This window comes from Lissotriton helveticus, chromosome 1_1 (assembly GCF_964261635.1).
Source record: "Lissotriton helveticus chromosome 1_1, aLisHel1.1, whole genome shotgun sequence".
Taxonomy (NCBI): domain Eukaryota; kingdom Metazoa; phylum Chordata; class Amphibia; order Caudata; family Salamandridae; genus Lissotriton; species Lissotriton helveticus.
This window is the reverse complement of record NC_136057.1, coordinates 1,706,789,589-1,706,804,509: the sequence shown is the minus strand read 5'-3', so window position 1 is coordinate 1,706,804,509 and position 14,921 is coordinate 1,706,789,589.

The following is a 14,921-nucleotide window of genomic DNA, read 5'->3' as shown; positions in this document are numbered from 1 at the left end:
GCTCCAGAAGTGGAATCATAATGTGCCATGATAAACACAACGGTAATGCTCCAAAAATGGAAAAGTAGTGTGCCATGGTAAACACACTGGTAATGATCCGGAAGTGGAAGTGTAATGGCCATTGTATACACACCGGTAATGCTCCAAAAGTAGAAGCGTAGGATGCCATGATATACACACCGGTAATGCTCCGGAAGTTGAAGCCTAGTGTGCCATGGTATACACATGGGTAATGCACTGGAAGTGGAAGCGTAGTGTGCCATGGTATACACACTGGTATGGCTCTGGAAGTGGAAGCATTGTGTCCATGGTATACACATTGGTAATTCTCTGGAAATGGAAGCGTAGTGTGCCATAGTATACACACCGATATTGCTCCGGAAGTTGATGCGTTGTGTCCATGGTATTCGCATGGGTAATGCTCCGGAAGTGAAAGCGTAGTGCGCCATGGTAAACACACTGCTAATGCTCCAGAAGTGGAAGCGTAGTGTCCATGATATACACACTGGTAATGCTCCGGAAGTGTAAGCTTAGTGTGCCATGGTATACACACCGGTAATGCTCCGGAAGTGGAAGCGTCCTGTTCATGGTATACACATGGATAATGCTCCGGCAGTTAAAGCCTAGTGTGCCATGGTATACCCACTGGTAATGGTCTGGAAGTGGAAGCATAGTGTGCCATGGAATACACACGGGTAATGCTCCGAAAGTAAATGACTAGTGTGCCCTGGTATACACACCGGTAATGCTCAGGAAGTGGAAAAGTAGTGTCTATGGTATACACACCAGTAATGCTCCAGAAGTGCAAGCGTAGTGTGCCATGGTATACACACCGGTAACACTCAGGAACTAAAAGTCTATTGTACCATGGTATACACCGGTAATGCTCCGGAAGTGGAAGCATAGTCTCCATGGTATATACACCGGTAATGCTCCAGAAGTGGAAGCGTAGTGTCAAATGGTATGCAAACTGGTAATGCTCTGGAATTGAAACTAAAGTGTCCACGGTATACACACTGGTAATGCTCCGGAAGTGGAAGTGCAGTGTGCCATTGTATACACACCGGGAATGCTCCGGAAGTGGAAGCGTCGTGTACATGGTACACACATGGGTAAATCTCCGGCAGTAAAAGCCTAGTGTGCCATGGTATATGCACTGGTAATGCTCCGGAAGTGGAAGTCTAGTGTGCCATGGTATACACACAGGTAATGCTCCGGAAGTAAAAGCCTAGTGTACTATGGTATACACGGGTAATGCTCCAGAATTGAAAGCATAGTGGCCATGGAATACACACCAGTAATGCTCCGGAAGTGGAAGCGTAGTGTGCCATGGTATACAAACCGGTAATGGTCCGGAAGTGGTAGCATAGTGTGCCATGGTATATACACGGGTAATGCTCCGGAAGTAAATGCATAGTATGCTATGGTATATACACCGGTAATGCTCCGGAAGGGGAAGCGTAGTGTCCATGGTATACACACGGGTAATGATCCGGAAGTGGTAGCGTAGTGTGCCATGGTATACACACCGGTAATGCTCCAGAAGTGGAAGTGTAGTGTGCCATGGTATACACACTGGTAATAGTCCAGAATTAAAAGTCTAGTGTACCATGGTATACACTGGGAATGCTCCGAAAATAGAACCATAGTGTCCCTGGTATACACAGCGGTAATGCGCCGGAAGTGGAAGCATAGTGTGCCATGGTATACACACCGGTAATGCTCTGGAAGTGGAAGCGTAGTGTGCCATAGTATGCACACCGGTAATGCTCCGGAAGTAGAAGTGTAGTGTACCATGGTAAACACACTGGTAATGCTCTAGAAGTGGAATCATAATGTGCCATGATAAACACAACTCTAATGCTCCAAAAATGGAAATGTAGTGTGCCATGGTAAACACACTGGTAATGATCCAGAAGTGGAAGTGTAATGGCCATGGTATACACACCGGTAATGCTCCAAAAGTAGAAGCGTAGGATGCCATGATATACACACCGGTAATGCTCCGGAAGTTGAAGCCTAGTGTGCCATGGTATACACAAGGGCAATGCACCGGAAGTGGAAGCGTAGTGTGCCATGGTATACACACTGGTAATGCTCCTGAAGTAAAAGCCTAGTGTGCCATAGTATACACATTGGTAATGCTCCGGAAATGGAAGCGTAGTGTGCCATGGTATGCACACAGATAATGCTCCGGAAGTTGATGCGTCGTGTCCATGGTATTCACATGGGTAATGCTGCGGCAGTAAAAGCCTATTGTGCCATGTTATAGGCACCGGTAATGCTCCGGAAGTAAAAGCGTAGTGTGCCATGATAAACACACCAGTAATGCTCCAAAAGTAGAAGTGTAGTGTGCCATGGTATACACACTGCTAATGCTCCCGAAGTGGAAGCGTAGTGTCCATGATATACACACTGGTAATGCTCCGGAAGTGTAAGCTTAGTGTGCCATGGTATACACACCGGTAATGCTCCGGTAGTGGAAGCATCCTGTTCATGGCATACACATGGGTAATGCTCCGGCAGTAAAAAGCCTAGTGTGCCATGGTATACGCACCGGTAATGGTCCGGAAGTGGAAGCATAGTGTGCCATGGTATACACACGGGTAATGCTCCGGAAGTAAATGACTAGTGTGCCCTGGTATACACACCGGTAATGCTCAGAAAGTGGATGCGTAGTGTCCATGGTATACACACCAGTAATGCTCCGAAGTGGAAGCGTAGTGTGCCATGGTATACACACCGATAATACTCAGGAAGTAAAAGTCTATTGTACCATGGTATACACCGATAATGCTCCGGAATTGGAAGCATAGTGTCCATGGTATACACAGTGGTAATGCTCCGGAAGTGGAAGTGTAGTGTGCCATTGTATACACACCGGGAATGCTGTGGAAGTGGAAGCGCCGTGTACATGGTACACACATGGGTAATGCTCCGGCAGTAAAAGCCTAGTGTGCCATGGTATATGCACTGGTAATGCTCTGGAAGTGAAAGCGTAGTGTGCCATGGTAAACACACCAGTAATGCTCCAAAAGTAGAAGCGTAGTGTGCCATGGTATATACACTGGTAATGGTCCAGAATTAAAAGTCTAGTGTACCATGGTATACACTGGGAATGCTCCGAAAATAGAACCATAGTGTCCCTGGTATACACAGCGGTAATGCTCCAAAAGTAGAAGCGTAGTGTGCCATGGTCTACACACCGGTAATGCTCCGGAAGTAAAAGCCTAGTGTACTATGGTATACACGGGTAATGCTCCAGAACTGAAAGCGTAGTGGCCATGGTATACACACCAGTAATGCTCCGGAAGGGCAAGCGTAGTGTGCCATGGTATACAAGCCGGTAATGGTCCGGAAGTGGTAGCATAGTGTGCCACGGTATATACACGGGTAATGCTCCAGAAGTAAATGCATAGTGTGCCATTGTATACACACCGGTAATGCTCCGGAAGGGGAAGCGTAGTGTCCATGGTATTCACACGGGTAATGATCCGGAACTGGAAGAGTAGTGTGCCATGGTAAACACACTGGTAATGCTCTAGAAGTGGAGCATTTCCAGTAATCGGAAGTGGAAGCGTAGAGTGCTATGGTATTTACACTGATAATGCTTCAGAAGCATAGTGTGCCATGGTGAGCACACCAGTAATGCTCCAGAAGTGGAATCATAATGTGCCATGATAAACACAACGGTAATGCTCCAAAAATGGAAAAGTAGTGTGCCATGGTAAACACACTGGTAATGATCCGGAAGTGGAAGTGTAATGGCCATGGTATACACACCGGTAATGCTCCAAAAGTAGAAGCGTAGGATGCCATGATATACACACCGGTAATGCTCCGGAAGTTGAAGCCTAGTGTGCCATGGTATACACATGGGTAATGCACTGGAAGTGGAAGCGTAGTGTGCCATGGTATACACACTGGTATGGCTCTGGAAGTGGAAGCATTGTGTCCATGGTATACACATTGGTAATTCTCTGGAAATGGAAGCGTAGTGTGCCATAGTATACACACCGATATTGCTCCGGAAGTTGATGCGTTGTGTCCATGGTATTCACATGGGTAATGCTCCGGAAGTGAAAGCGTAGTGCGCCATGGTAAACACACTGCTAATGCTCCAGAAGTGGAAGCGTAGTGTCCATGATATACACACTGGTAATGCTCCGGAAGTGTAAGCTTAGTGTGCCATGGTATACACACCGGTAATGCTCCGGAAGTGGAAGCGTCCTGTTCATGGTATACACATGGATAATGCTCCGGCAGTTAAAGCCTAGTGTGCCATGGTATACCCACTGGTAATGGTCTGGAAGTGGAAGCATAGTGTGCCATGGAATACACACCGGTAATGCTCAGGAAGTGGAAAAGTAGTGTCTATGGTATACACACCAGTAATGCTCCAGAAGTGCAAGCGTAGTGTGCCATGGTATACACACCGGTAACACTCAGGAACTAAAAGTCTATTGTACCATGGTATACACCGGTAATGCTCCGGAAGTGGAAGCATAGTCTCCATGGTATATACACCGGTAATGCTCCAGAAGTGGAAGCGTAGTGTCAAATGGTATGCAAACTGGTAATGCTCTGGAATTGAAACTAAAGTGTCCACGGTATACACACTGGTAATGCTCCGGAAGTGGAAGTGCAGTGTGCCATTGTATACACACCGGGAATGCTCCGGAAGTGGAAGCGTCGTGTACATGGTACACACATGGGTAAATCTCCGGCAGTAAAAGCCTAGTGTGCCATGGTATATGCACTGGTAATGCTCCGGAAGTGGAAGTCTAGTGTGCCATGGTATACACACAGGTAATGCTCCGGAAGTAAAAGCCTAGTGTACTATGGTATACACGGGTAATGCTCCAGAATTGAAAGCATAGTGGCCATGGAATACACACCAGTAATGCTCCGGAAGTGGAAGCGTAGTGTGCCATGGTATACAAACCGGTAATGGTCCAGAAGTGGTAGCATAGTGTGCCATGGTATATACACGGGTAATGCTCCGGAAGTAAATGCATAGTATGCTATGGTATATACACCGGTAATGCTCCGGAAGGGGAAGCGTAGTGTCCATGGTATACACACGGGTAATGATCCGGAAGTGGTAGCGTAGTGTGCCATGGTATACACACCGGTAATGCTCCAGAAGTGGAAGTGTAGTGTGCCATGGTATACACACTGGTAATAGTCCAGAATTAAAAGTCTAGTGTACCATGGTATACACTGGGAATGCTCCGAAAATAGAACCATAGTGTCCCTGGTATACACAGCGGTAATGCGCCGGAAGTGGAAGCATAGTGTGCCATGGTATACACACCGGTAATGCTCTGGAAGTGGAAGCGTAGTGTGCCATAGTATGCACACCGGTAATGCTCCGGAAGTAGAAGTGTAGTGTACCATGGTAAACACACTGGTAATGCTCTAGAAGTGGAATCATAATGTGCCATGATAAACACAACTCTAATGCTCCAAAAATGGAAATGTAGTGTGCCATGGTAAACACACTGGTAATGATCCAGAAGTGGAAGTGTAATGGCCATGGTATACACACCGGTAATGCTCCAAAAGTAGAAGCGTAGGATGCCATGATATACACACCGGTAATGCTCCGGAAGTTGAAGCCTAGTGTGCCATGGTATACACAAGGGCAATGCACCGGAAGTGGAAGCGTAGTGTGCCATGGTATACACACTGGTAATGCTCCTGAAGTAAAAGCCTAGTGTGCCATAGTATACACATTGGTAATGCTCCGGAAATGGAAGCGTAGTGTGCCATGGTATGCACACAGATAATGCTCCGGAAGTTGATGCGTCGTGTCCATGGTATTCACATGGGTAATGCTGCGGCAGTAAAAGCCTATTGTGCCATGTTATAGGCACCGGTAATGCTCCGGAAGTAAAAGCGTAGTGTGCCATGATAAACACACCAGTAATGCTCCAAAAGTAGAAGTGTAGTGTGCCATGGTATACACACTGCTAATGCTCCCGAAGTGGAAGCGTAGTGTCCATGATATACACACTGGTAATGCTCCAGAAGTGTAAGCTTAGTGTGCCATGGTATACACACCGGTAATGCTCCGGTAGTGGAAGCATCCTGTTCATGGCATACACATGGGTAATGCTCCGGCAGTAAAAAGCCTAGTGTGCCATGGTATACGCACCGGTAATGGTCCGGAAGTGGAAGCATAGTGTGCCATAGTATACACACGGGTAATGCTCCGGAAGTAAATGACTAGTGTGCCCTGGTATACACACCGGTAATGCTCAGAAAGTGGACGCGTAGTGTCCATGGTATACACACCAGTAATGCTCCGAAGTGGAAGCGTAGTGTGCCATGGTATACACACCGATAATACTCAGGAAGTAAAAGTCTATTGTACCATGGTATACACCGATAATGCTCCGGAATTGGAAGCATAGTGTCCATGGTATACACAGTGGTAATGCTCCGGAAGTGGAAGTGTAGTGTGCCATTGTATACACACCGGGAATGCTGTGGAAGTGGAAGCGCCGTGTACATGGTACACACATGGGTAATGCTCCGGCAGTAAAAGCCTAGTGTGCCATGGTATATGCACTGGTAATGCTCTGGAAGTGAAAGCGTAGTGTGCCATGGTAAACACACCAGTAATGCTCCAAAAGTAGAAGCGTAGTGTGCCATGGTATATACACTGGTAATGGTCCAGAAGTGGAAGCGTAGAGTCCATAGTATACTCACTGGTAATGCTCCAGAAGTGGAAGGGTAGTGTACCATGGTATACACATCAGTAGTGCTCCGGAAGTGGAAGCATAGTGTCCATGGTATACACATGGGTAATGCTCCAGCAGTAAAAGCCTAGTGTGCCATGGTATACGCACCGGTAATGCTACGGAAGTGGTAGCTTAGTGTGCCATGGTATACACACCAGTAATGGTCTGGAAGTGGTAGCATAGTGTGCCATGGTATACACATGGGTAATGCTCCGGAAGTAAATGACTAGTGTGCCCTGGTATACACATCGGTAATGCTCAGGAAGAGGAAGCGTAGTGTCCATGGTATACACACCAGTAATGCTCTGGAAGTGGAAGTGTAGTGTGCCATGGTATACACACTGGTAATAGTCCAGAATTAAAAGTCTAGTGTACCATGGTATACACTGGGAATGCTCCGAAAATAGAACCATAGTGTCCCTGGTATACACAGCGGTAATGCGCCGGAAGTGGAAGCATAGTGTGCCATGGTATACACACCCGTAATGCTCCCGGAAGTGGAAGCATAGTTTACCATAGTATATACACCGGTAATGCTCTGGAAGTGGAAGCGTAGTATGCCGTGCTATACACACTGGTAATGCTCTGGAACTGGAAGCGTAGTGTGCCATGGTAAACACACTGGTAATGCTCTAGAAGTGGAGCATTTCCAGATATTGGAAGTGGAAGCGTAGTGTGCTATGGTATGCACACCGATAATGCTTCAGAAGCATAGTGTGCCATTGTAAGCACACCGGTAATGCTCCAGAAGTGGAATCGTAATGTGCCATGATAAACACAACGGTAATGCTCCAAAAATGGAAATGTAGTGTGCCATGGTAAACACACTAGTAATGATCCGAAGTGGAAGTGTAATGGCCATGGTATACACACCGGTAATGCTCCAAAATTAGAAGCGTGGGATGCCATGATACACACACCGGTAATGCTCCGGAAGTTGAGGCCTAGTGTGCCATGGTATACACATGGGTAATGCACCGGAAGTGGAAGCGTAGTGTGCCATGGTATACACACTGGTAATGCTCCAGAAGTAAAAGCCTAGTGTGCCATGGTATACACACTGGTATGGCTCCGGAAGTGGAAGGGTTGTGTCCATGGTATACACATTGTTAATGCTCCGGAAATGGGAAGCGCAGTGTGCCATGGTATACACACCGATAATGCTCCAGACGTCGATGTGTCGTGTCCATGTTATTCACATGGGTAATGCTCCGGCAGTAAAAGCCTATTGTGCCATGTTATAGGCACCGGTAATGCTCCGGAAATGGAAGCCTAGTGTGCCATGGTATACACACCGGTAATGCTCCGTAAGTGAAAGCGTACTGTGCCATGGTAAACACACCAGTAATGCTCCAAATGTAGAAGCGTAGTGTGCCATGGTATACACATTGCTAATGCTCCAGAAGTGGAAGCGTAGTGTCCATGATATACACACTGGTAATACTCCGGAAGTGGAAGCTTAGTGTGCCATGGTATACACACCAGTAATGCTCCGGAATTGGAAGCATACTGTCTATGGTAAACACATTAGTAATGATCCGGAAGTGCAGCGGTCTGCTAAGCTGACATGACTATGCCTGCCTTGCAGTCGTGCGCTGCCTTTTTAGACGATGGCTATTATTTAAATAACAAACTTGCAATTAAATAAACCAATGGGAGATAGCGTGGAAAATTAAAAAGTGCAAAAAATAAATAAATGAGTGAATATGAAAAAGAACCACAGACAAGTGTGGAAGAAAAGCATGCGCGGCCGCGACAGTGACCATGCTATGTTTAATTTGTAACAAGATCCACGACAAGGGAGGAATGCAGCTGTCAGCCTGAGCGCCGCTGCTCGGTCCCGACAGCTGGAGGCCGTGTGAGTGAACATTTAGAGAAAAGGTGGGACATACACCTGACTTTGACCAATTGTGTGCTTTCATTTTTGAAAGCCACATGCAAAGGCCAATAGAATGTGTGGAAGTTGAAAAACCACAGGGAAAAGTTTCGGGGAAGTCTGGAGCGATTCCAAGAGGCGTCCACATAGGGCAGCGCATGCGCGCTGCACCAGGCTCGACCTAAAAACAACATAAAAAGAAATAACTGAAGAGAAATGCATGGGAATAGAATAACAGACAAATGCATAAGTACATTAATTTTATATAGAATTAAAGGTACAAGCATAACCGATTTGTAATACGTAATTGATTTGTAACTGGATAAATACGTGGCTGGATAAACAGACACATATATAAAAGACTAAACAAATAGATAGTTTATTAGCAGTGCGGTTCGGAGCAACGCTTTCGGAAAGCAACTAAAAAATGAGCAGAAGCAGCTGAGAGCTGTGCCGTCTGAAACAACTAATTAAAAAACAAGATAAGCACAAAGCGCTTTGTTGTGGGGTAACCAGCTGTGGCAAGCCACAAAAACAAGCATTGGCATTGCCAATAGGTCTCGCTTGTGGGACCTTATAAGTATTTAGTTTTGCAGCACAATATCCTTGTTGCACCAATGATATTGTGCTGCAATACTAAATACTTATAAATAATAGTAAAAATTAGTGTGGACGAAGGAACATAAATTAAAACAAGACGGAATGGAAGGCAGAGAAGGGGAGGGGGGAGGAGAAATGTGACACGGCGGGCAGGGGAGGGGGCCAAGTGGGGAGAGCGGCGAAAAAAATGTCAACAAATGGGTGCGCCGGGAAACTGAGCCATGACTAATTAGGGGAGGAGAAGCCGAGAAGCCGCAGAGCGCACACTGGGCGAAGCCCTTTGATGTGCTGTGCGGCGGCCGTTAAAAAAATGCAATTAGGAGGGAGGGAGGCTGATGCGCGTGCTTGTTTGATCACGTGATTCACGTGAACTTAAACAAAACCGCAGCAGAAAGCCCTTGGTTTGACGAGGATTTTGGCTACTTGAATTCTCGCTTCGTTTGATGCACTTGCGCGCATCGATAGGTCGCGAGACCTAAAAAACCACAAGAATTGACAAAGCTGCGATGTGAGAGGGCTGACAGGGACTTTAGTATACAACCCCTACCTTCATATCCTCCGAACACTGTGCAAGCAGACATTAGTTCGATGAGGCCGGGAAAGAAGGAGTTAATTATGTCAGCTGCCTCTTGCGCACAGGGATGCGTTGCCTAGCTGGGAGGCCCCGGCGAATGGGGACAAAGAGAGGCCCCAAAAGGAGGCCCCTGAGAACCCGGAAGACACGCTGAACCCGGAGGAGAAGGAGAACGAAGGCGCCGCACTACGGGATCCTGTTTGGGAGCAGAGCACCTCGACCGGCGAGCAGGAGACCACGGGAAGCCTCGACCCTCGAGACCCGGACAGTGACGGAGGTCCAGAAGCCTGGTCGGCGGAGTGATGGACACTCCTGGAGGACGCTCGAGAGCCGCCGCAACTCTGGAGAGTTCTGGGTGTCGGGCTACGTGACTCGGGAGGGGGGATGGTGTGAAGGGAGGGAACCGGGAAAAAGGTTACCTCACTGTATATTCATTGTAAGTACTCGACATCGTCACCACTTTACCGCACAGCGACCAACCCCTTATGCTTTGTCACAAATCCCACCTCTGCAATAAAGCACCTCGGCTAAAACCTGTAATAAACGCACCAGACCCCTGCTCCTGCCTCCATTTCTTCTTTATGTTGAAGGTACGGGTTGACCTGGCACCGGTCCGCTTTGTTAAAAAAAAACTGAAGTTAAGGGATTGGGAGAATAACCCCCCCGCCCCTCCCAACATGGAAAGTGTGAGTTTTGGACATCTTGTAGAAAGGTCCCAGGACCTTGTGTTTTCTTTCCTTTTCTTTTTGGAGTCTGCAAAACTATCGCACCGTTGGGGAATTGTGCAGGGTTCTATCCTGACAATCATATAAAGGACTGGAATAACTTACTGCCCTTTTCTGTTTCTCTCTCTCCTTCGTGAGCCTCCTGGGATACCAACTGAAGAAAAGTGAACCAGAGTGGAGGAAGAAATCAGCCACAGCCTCAGGGAGGAGAGGAGGACTCACCCTTCGCATATGCTGACTCTGTTTTTGTTATCCCTAATAAATTCTTGACTTCATTGAGCCTCGACTCTTCGTTTTTTCTTCTGCCCGTCCCTCTCACACCCAGCTAAAAGTTAGGAACAAGCATTTGCAATGCAATAGGTCTCGCATTAGGAAAGTTTGAGCTATTGGTATTGTAAATGACACATTTTTTATTTATGTTTTGTTTTTGAAAATAGCGAAATTAATAGCTTTGTCATTTACAATGCCAATAGTTATAACTTTCGCAAATGTGACACCTATAGCATTTGTAATGCAATATGTGTTGTATTTACGTGACTTACATGTATTGATATTACAAATAACAATGGCTTTTAATTTTTTTCCAATAATTAATACTTAAATAAAATGTATTGTAATTTATAATGGCAATAGCTTAAAGTTTTGTAAATAACTTTTGTGAAGATTATGTTCAGTGTATTTTATTGTGACGAAAATCCAAGAACAGATGTGAAATATTAACATCTTTTTGTTACATTTGTAATAAAGCTTGAAACATTGAGAGAACATATTTGAACCAGGTGTTGTTGAATGGTTGCACAGATTGATGCTGTGGTGGCGCTGAGTGATGTTGTGATGGCGAACGAGGGCTGCTGTGGAGTTCAGTGATGCTGTGGTAGCACATAGTGATGTTGTGGTGCCCCTGAGTGATGCTGTGGTGGTGTGGAGTGATGCTGTATGCTATGCTATGCTATGTTTTGCTATCCTATGTTTTGTTTTGTTATGCTATGCTGTTTTGCTATCCTATGCTTTGATTTGTTATGTTATGCTATGCTGTGTTTTGTTATGCTATTCTGTGTTTTGTTATGCTATGCTATGTTTTGTTATGCTATACTATGTTTTGCTATGCAATGCTTTGTTATGCTATGCTGTTTTGTTATGCTATGCTGTTTAGTTGTGTTTTATTATGCTATGCTTTGTTTTGCTATGCTATGTATTGTTATGCTATGCTATGTTTTGTTGTGTTTGGTATGCTATGTTTGCTATGCTATTATATGTTTTGTTTTGCTATGCTATGTTTTGTTGTGTTTTGTTAAGCTATGCTATGTTTTGTTTTTGTTATGTTTTGTTATATTATGTGTTGTTGTGTTTTGTTATGCTATGTTTTGTTATGTTATGCTATGTTTTGTTATGCTATGCTATGTTTTGTTTTGCTATCCTATGCTTTGTTTTGTTATACTATGCTATGTTTAGTTGTGCTATCCTGTGCTTTGTTTTGTTATGCTATGCTATGTTTTGTTGTGCTTTGTTATGCTATGTTTTGTTGTGTTTTGCTATGCTCTACTTTGTTATGCTATGATATGTTTTGTTATGCTATGCTATGTTTTGTTGTGTTTTATTATGCTATGCTTTGTTTTGCTATGCTATGTTTTGTTATGCTATGTTTGTTATGCTATGCTATGCTTTGTTATGCTATGTTTTGTTATGCTATGCTAAGCTTTGTTTTGAGCAGAAGAGCGAGCGACGAGCGGCGAACACAGCTACCATCGAGTCGGGTGCGAGACGCTGAGAACGAGAGAGCGGTCCGGTGCTCGGTGCACGGAGAGACGCTGAGAAAAGGACGCTGAAGCGGTCCAGTGTACGAGTGGGGCTGGCGGACTGACGGGCTGACAGGTTGACGGCTGAATTTGGGCTGGTGACAGGACAGGGGCAGTGAGTGCCGAGCCCGAGCCCAACCCCTGACCCCTGACCCCGAGCCCCAGAACCCCGTACTCTGAGACCGGGAGAGGACAACTGCATACTGGGCACGGTACCTGCGGGGGAGCATACAGAAGCGGCTGGGAAAAGAGAGCGGCAGCTGCAGAGGCAGCGAACAGCTACCCCCTCAGACCAGCCTTCCCTCACTGGAAAACCTCGAGCAACAAGGAGCAGTGGAGGAGAGGAGGCAGCGGGAGGCGAGGGTGCCCGTCCCAGCTAGAGCAAGAGGCGAAGCGGAAGCGGGCAGTGAGGATGACCCTTGAGCTTTGAGCCTCGAGTTTTGAGCCCCTCCAGTAAGGTAAAAACGAACTATAGTTGTGGCTGGAGCAGCGCTCAGTTTTAATAGAACTGCAATCGAACTGCTGTTTGGTAACTGTGCAGGAGAGCTACATAACTCTCGCTATATGTAATTGGAAAAAAAAAAGGAGCGCATAGAGGAGCGTAGAGGTATTTAGAGACCGGAGACCGGAGCCCCTAGGTGCTGGGCTATGTTTGTTGGTCCAAATAACCGGCTGTATCACACCAATGCCTAAGGTCCTCCATTGTTAACCCCGACGGCAGGTGCTCTATACTCCTGCAGTAGCCCAGTAGCCCCGTTACAGCGTCATCTGCCTGTTGGATACTACGCTGCTACCTGCACTGTGCTGTGCTGCCCTTGGTCACGATTCTGGGCGGCCGGTTGATAGCTGCAATGCACTGGTACTGGAACTGGAACAGGCATTAGTAGTAAACCTTGTGACGGGATCTGGGTTCGCAGAGGAAACGAGCACACAGGCTGGGGCAAGTGGAGGCAACCTATTGGAGGTGTTATACGGTGGTGAGGGTCCAGGGGTTAGGAATCAACTCTAGATTTGTTCCCTCTGGATGACTCCCTCCTGGGCTCAAACAGGACAAACAGGATATTGCAAGGGAAATTGAAACTCACTAACTACATCTACAGTGATAAAAAAAAAAAAAACTTATTTTGCAGACATACAAACCAACAATACATTGGGGATGCGTTCAGGGAAGGAAAGAACAGTAGGTCCCCAGACGAGACGGTCACAAAAAACCCAAGCACCTAAGGTGCAAAACAAGGTAGAAGCACAGATAAAAGGAGCAAGCCAAACTTTAATCTCGCGAATTGCAAGGATGTTCGAAAAATCGACAAAAATACCACAGAAATTCGACTTCTTGGTAGATCCAGCCAGAGCACTTATGACAATGGAATCAGATATAGTAAAAAAACGATTACAGGTCTCAATTAAACCAATAAACATTTTCGATGGAAAAAAACCCAAAATATTCAACTCGGACCAGGAATGTAATATTATTAGCAACACATAAAGGCTTATTGTGCGAAATTATGGAACAAAGAGGGGAACTAAAAGATCATAGCCCAATAAAGCCAACACAAATGGAAGGAATGATTATAGTTAAAAATGAGACGAAAACGTCAACACAAAATCCACTATTACCCGAAAGCTTAATAGGCTCAATAACTGAAAAAATTCCAAAACCACTAGAAGTTAAAGTTGAAATAAAGAAAAAGCAAGAACTAGTAAATGCAATTAATATGGACACAACAAACAAGGTTGTAGTACCAACTACACCAATAATAAAAAAAATCCGGAGAAAAAGACAGTGAGCTAATATATGAAAATCATGGCTGTGTCATTCTGAAACCTTTTAGTATCGAGGAAAAAGACGGAGATGTGAATTATGCAAACTCAGAATGTGTCATCTCAAAGGGAATAAATCCGGAAAGTAGAGACCAAGGTGACCCTAAAGTAGCATGTATAGGTAATTATGATAACTCGGAAAAAACAAAAAAGTTAGAAAGAGATCATGATCTAGGATCTACATGGGATATATTTTATCAAACATCGACTTTAACATTGGAGGCACCAACATATCAGTCAAATAAAATAGATACCCAAATTGAAATACTTGGAGTAATGGCCAATGCAGTCACCGGCATAGATCGAAAACTGGCCGAGTTAAATAATTTAATCAACAAAGCCCAAAAAGATGCAGCCTCCAACTATTTTGAATGTACTTGTGAACCTATCATAAATAAACTTTCAACTATCCCAGATGTGGTAAACACCATATTGGAAGATGTGAAAAACTTAGTACACAATAAATATGATTAAAAAAAAGAGGAGATATGTTGCTCTATGTGTAATAAACACGAAGATAAGAATACCGAAATGGGAAAATCTGGAAAATATCTATCGGAACCTGTAGAAGAGAATAAATTAAACCAAACAGAAAAAGGAACAGATCCGAATGTGGAAATTGAATTGATAACAGAAACTACACAAGAGGCGCATGAAAGGATAAATACAGAAAAGGAAAACCACCAAGTTTACAAAATAACAAAGAGACAAAGGAAAAAAACTCGCAAGGCGAGAAATAAGGTAAAGAATAAAAAAACAGTAAACGTATATTCTAATTTG